This window comes from Pan troglodytes, chromosome 10 (assembly GCF_028858775.2).
Source record: "Pan troglodytes isolate AG18354 chromosome 10, NHGRI_mPanTro3-v2.0_pri, whole genome shotgun sequence".
NCBI lineage: Eukaryota > Metazoa > Chordata > Mammalia > Primates > Hominidae > Pan > Pan troglodytes.
The window spans coordinates 24,302,135-24,308,134 of NC_072408.2; positions in this window are offsets into that span (position 1 = coordinate 24,302,135).

A 6,000-nucleotide genomic window follows, 5' to 3' on the forward strand; every position below is an offset into this window, starting at 1 on the left:
ATACACAATACATAAATGGATGAGCATAGATGTTTTCCCACATAACTTTATGTACGAAAACAAGTTTGCAACCCCTGCTCTAGATCATATAATGTGAAGATCTCCACTGAGTATAATTGTAAAATATTTAATTATCAATATGTGAATCAGTAAATTTATAAACTATGGTTTTCTTTTTCCCCAGTAGCCAATACTCAGACAATTCTGTCATTATCTCTCATATTTGCCATGCTGGTAGGTTTTCTTTTAAAAATCTGCATAGGTTTTATTCTTAATTCAATCTGAACTTTAAAATAAAATTTAAGTTCTAACTTCTTTGCTACGTTTTTGTATTTATACTTGTACTTCTCTGTAGTCTTGGCTTCATTGTGGATTTTCTCCAACATCCTTTTCTAATTCATAGGTGTTATATTATTTCTTTTCTACTTGTTAATAATTTTCATTTTTATAATAAGATTTTAAATATCCTACAAAAAGTTGATTATCTCTTTTCCTTTATGATATTACTTTCTAACTCCTTAAATTGATTCTGTGTGGAAGAATATCAGCTGTCTTCAATCAGGTTTTTAAGTTTTAACTCCTTTGCTTACTTTCAGGGGAAATATGTGCTGGTATAAATATGACAATTTATTCTCAGTTATAATTTTATTACTTAAAATAGGAGACAAAAACTAAATTTTATTTTCTGTTTTAAAAAACACTTTTAATGACAAAAGACCTTGGAAGTTCAGCAATTGTAGTTTTTACAGCTTTAAATCACCTATCATACTCAAATCTTTTTGGCCTCCAAGTATATAAAATCAACTGAGCCTTTTGCTTTGTCATATGCAAATATCCACAGTATAAATCAATGTGCTTCATGATATGTAGAAGTTACAGCTTCTGAGATATTAGAGAATCGTGCAGCAAAATAAACTCTTTAGTTCTATTGTTATTAAAATATTTAAAATGTTCATTATTTCAAACCTCAACAAATTGGATATTAAGTCAATTGCCACAAATGACTATAGAAATTATTTTGTTTTCCAACTAACTTTATTGACAGATTAGAGAGGAAATTAAATATTTAAATTGATTTCTTACTCGAGGCTAATCTTTCCAGTTGTCATATTTTTCTTTTTATTTGTAAACTTCATTGAAGTATAGTTAATAGTAAATGAAACACATCAATTTTAAGAGTACATTTTGATGTCTTTATATGTCTGTCTGTAATCATCATCCCAATTAAGATATAGTACATTTCATCATGCTAAAATGTTTCCTCCTGCTCCTTTACAGTAAATTATAATTTTCATACCTGACACAGCCAACTACTGATCTATTTTTTTCTATTCCAGAATTTCATTTCAATGAAAATATACAGTATGCATTTAATAGTGCCTGAATGCTTTTATTAAAAATATATATCTGAGCCTCATGCAAGTTGTTGGATGTGTCAGTAGATTGTTCCTTTTCATTCCCAAATGTGTTTTGATATTTAAAGTATTTTTTGTGAATAGAATATAATTGGATCTTGTTTTTTTAGGCAGTCTGACAATTGCTCTCTTTTGATTTGGATGTTTAATCCATTTATATTTAATGTAATTATTGATATTGTATTGCAGTCTACATCTTAGTATTTCTTTTCTGTTTGCCCCATCTATTTTGTTCCTGTTTTTCATCTTCCCTTTTTCCTTTAAGATTACTTGAATACCTCTAGTATTCCTTTATTCCTTTTTATCTTCTCTACTGATGTTTTTGTTATATAACTTTGTTGCACCATATGTTAGTTGTTCCAGTGTTTGCAATATATATTTAGACCTTACTATAATCTATTTACAAATAATATTATGTCACTTACCTATACAACAGTGTATTTCTACACTACTTGTCTTTTGTGTTATTTCTATCATATAATGTACTTCCACAATGATATATACCACTCAAAATACTGCTTTTACAGTGGTATATATTTTTTGAGTGGTAAAAAGTACTACTTTTTATCAAAACAGACAATTGTATTTTAGAAAGTTTGGAAAACATAAAAATTGTTTATATTTGTTTATACAATGGACAAATATGATTCTGACTTATCTGCATTTGATAACATTTTCCTTTATCCCAAAGAAGTTCAAGTAGTGCAGGTTGGCTACTGCTATATATTTTTAACTTTTTTCTGTTGTAAATGGCATTATTTTGCCATACCTTTTGAAAGATATATTCACTGTGTACAGAATTCTGGCATGACTAACCAATTTCCAATAGATTAATAATTTTATTTTATTGCCTCTGGCTAAATTCTGTCTGATGAGTATTCAGTAGTCATTTAAATTTTTTCCCCTAGATGTAATGTGTCTTTTTGCTTTGGCTACTTTTACAATATTATTTTCTTTGTCAATGGTTTTCTGCAATTTGATTATCATGTCTCTTAGTGTAATGCTACTTGGGGTTCATTAAATTTCCTGGATTTCTGGATTAATTTTTAAAAATCAAATTTGAAAAATTTTCACATATTATTTTCTCAAACATTTACCTAACCCCCCATCTTTAGGATACTTGAATTACATATGTGTTATGTTACTTAATTTTGTCCAAAAATCATCAAAATTTTAAATTTTTTCAGTGTTTTATTTTTTGTTCTTATGTTTTAGTTTGGATAATTTCTAATGTCATATTTTCAAATCTACTTAAGTCTTACTTGAGAAAAACTAATTTCCTATTAAGTCCATCCGTGTCAGATATATAGTCAGGTGTATAAGTTCCATTCAGCTCTTTAACTTTCTATATTTCTCATGATCACATTATGCTTTTCTTAAGTACTTGTACGTATTTACTTAGCTCTTTTAAAGTTTTAATGTGCTAATTCAATTTTCCCTGTCATTTTTTATTCTGTTTCTATTGACTAATTTTCTCCTGATTATGTGTCACATTTTTTAGCTTTTTTGCCTATTTAGTAATTATTGATTGGCTGCTGGACAGTTTGAACATCATTGGGTGTATGAATACTGTTGCCTTTCTTTAGTGTTTGGTTTTGTTCTGCAAACCATTAATTTACTTGCCAATCACCTTAATCTTTTTAAGCTTGTTTTCACACTTTGTTAGTGCCCATCCAGTGTAGTCTTTCATCTCCTCTTAGTTTAGTCTGTATTTTAAGGTATGGCATTTCTGAAGCATCCTCTGAATTTTCTGGATGTTGGATGAGATGTCTTTGAAACTGTGGGACCTCAAATATATCTCAGTGGATGTGAACTTGCAAGCTCAGGCACTAGTTTGGTTTATAGCTCCCGCTTGGATTTCCTTTCCCTGTGCATTGTTCTGCAAATGATTCTAGCAAGAAAGCCTGGCAATTGTAGGGTGTATTTGATATATTTTTTTCTTCTTTCAGGGATCCTAGGTCTGTTATGTCTGTTGTCCAAAATATGTGAAGAATTTCTTTTCGTATTGCTTTTCTAATTTCCTAGGGCTTTGTTGTTGTTGTTTGTTTGCTTTGTTTTGCATTAATGGCAAGAAGACTAATTTAATATCAGTTTTTCAACCTTGGCCAGCAGTTCTTATTACTTTTAAACTGTTTTATTAATGTGATATCAACTTTCTTTTCACTTTCTTTACTATGAAAATTCTTATGGTTGTTTACTTGGTATAACTGTTGATAGCTTTATATTGTGACACTTTCCAAAGAAGTATGTGACAGAGCTCCTGTATGCCTCTCTCTAGACTCAGGGTTCTTGAGAACAAAGACTGGGGACCACTGTTTCAAAAGCAAAGGTCACTGTTGTCAATTTTCATGCCTTAGGACTGATTAGAATGGATGGAAAGTCTCAAATAAAAAATCTTTTAGAAGTTAGTATCATTTAATTTCCACTTTTTTTGGAGGTTTCTATTACATATGCAATCTGTTTTCAAAAAAACAATAAAAATAGAAGAAATTAGTATAGCAATTGCGTTAAGATATTTAAGAGTGATTAAAACCTATCGTTCTGACTGGCAAATTGGATAGAGTCAAGACCCATCGGTGTGCTGTATTCAGGAAACCCATCTCATGTGCAGAGACACACATAGGCTCAAAATAAAAGGATGGAGGAAGATCTACCAAGCAAATGGAAAACAAAAAAAGGCAGGGGTTGCAATCCTAGTCTCTGATAAAACAGACTTTAAACCAACAAAGATCAAAAGAGACAAAGAAGGCCGTTACGTAATGGTAATGGGATCAATTCAACAAGAAGAGCTAACTATCCTAAATATATATGCACCCAATACAGGAGCACCCAGATTCACAAAGCAAGTCCTGAGTGACCTACAAAGAGACTTAGACTCCCACACATTAATAATGGGAGATTTTAACACCCCACTGTCAATATTAGACAGATCAACAAGACAGAAAGTCAACAAGGATACCCAGGAATTGAACTCAGCTCTGCACCAAGCAGACCTAATAGACATTTCCAGAACTCTCCACCCCAAATCCACAGAATATACATTTTTTTCAGCACCACACCACACCTATTCCAAAATTGACCACATACTTGGAAGTAAAGCTCTCCTCAGCAAATGTAAAAGAACAGAGATTATAACAAACTATCTCTCAGACCACAGTGCAATCAAATTAGAACTCAGGATTAAGAAACTCACTCAAAACCACTCAACTACATGGAAACTGAACAACCTGCTCCTGAATGACTACTGGGTACATAACGAAATGAAGGCAGAAATAAAGATGTTCTTTGAAACCAACGAGAACAAAGACACAACATACCAGAATCTCTGGGACGCATTCAAAGCAGTGTGTAGAGGGAAATTTATAGCACTAAATGCCCACAACAGAAAGCAGGAAAGATCCAAAATTGACACCCTAACATCACAATTAAAAGAACTAGAAAAGCAAGAGCAAACACATTCAAAAGCTAGCAGACGGCAAGAAATAACTAAAATCAGAGCAGAATTGAAGGAAATAGAGACACAAAAAAACCCTTCAAAAAATTAATGAATCCAGGAGCTGGTTTTTTGAAAGGATCAACAAAATTGATAGACCTCTAGCAAGACTAACAAAGAAAAAAAGGGAGAAGAATCAAATAGACGCAATAAAAAATGATAAAGGGGAAATCACCACCGATCCCACAGAAATACAAACTACCATCAGAGAATACTACAAACACCTCTACGCAAATAAACTAGAAAATCTAGAAGAAATGGATAAATTCCTCGACACATACACTCTCCCAAGACTAAACCAGGAAGAAGTTGAATCTCTGAATAGTCCAATAACAGGATCTGAAATTGTGGCAACAATCAATAGCTTACCAACCAAAAAGAGTCCAGGACCAGATGGATTCACAGCCGAATTCTACCAGAGGTACAAGGAGGAACTGGTACCATTCCTTCTGAAACTATTCCAATCAATAGAAAAAGAGGGAATCCTCCCTAACTCATTTTATGAGGCCAGCATCATTCTGATACCAAAGCCGGGCAGAGACACAACCAAAAAAAGAGAATTTTAGACCAATATCCTTGATGAACATTGATGCAAAAATCCTCAATAAAATACTGGCAAACTGAATCCAGCAGCACATCAAAAAGCTTATCCACCATGATCAAGTGGGCTTCATCCCTGGGATGCAAGGCTGGTTCAATATACGCAAATCAATAAATGTAATCCAGCATATAAACAGAGCCAAAGACAAAAACCACATGATTATCTCAATAGATGCAGAAAAAGCCTTTGACAAAATTCAACAACGCTTCATGCTAAAAACTCTCAATAAATTAGGTATTGATGGGACGTATTTCAAAATAATAAGAGCTATCTATGACAAACCCACAGCCAATATCATACTGAATGGGCAAAAACTGGAAGCATTCCCTTTGAAAACTGGCACAAGACAGGGATGCCCTCTCTCACCACTCCTATTCAACTTAGTGTTGGAAGTTCTGGCCAGGGCAATTAGGCAGGAGAAGGAAATAAAGGGTATTCAATTAGGAAAAGAGGAAGTCAAATTGTCCCTGTTTGCAGACGACATGATTGTA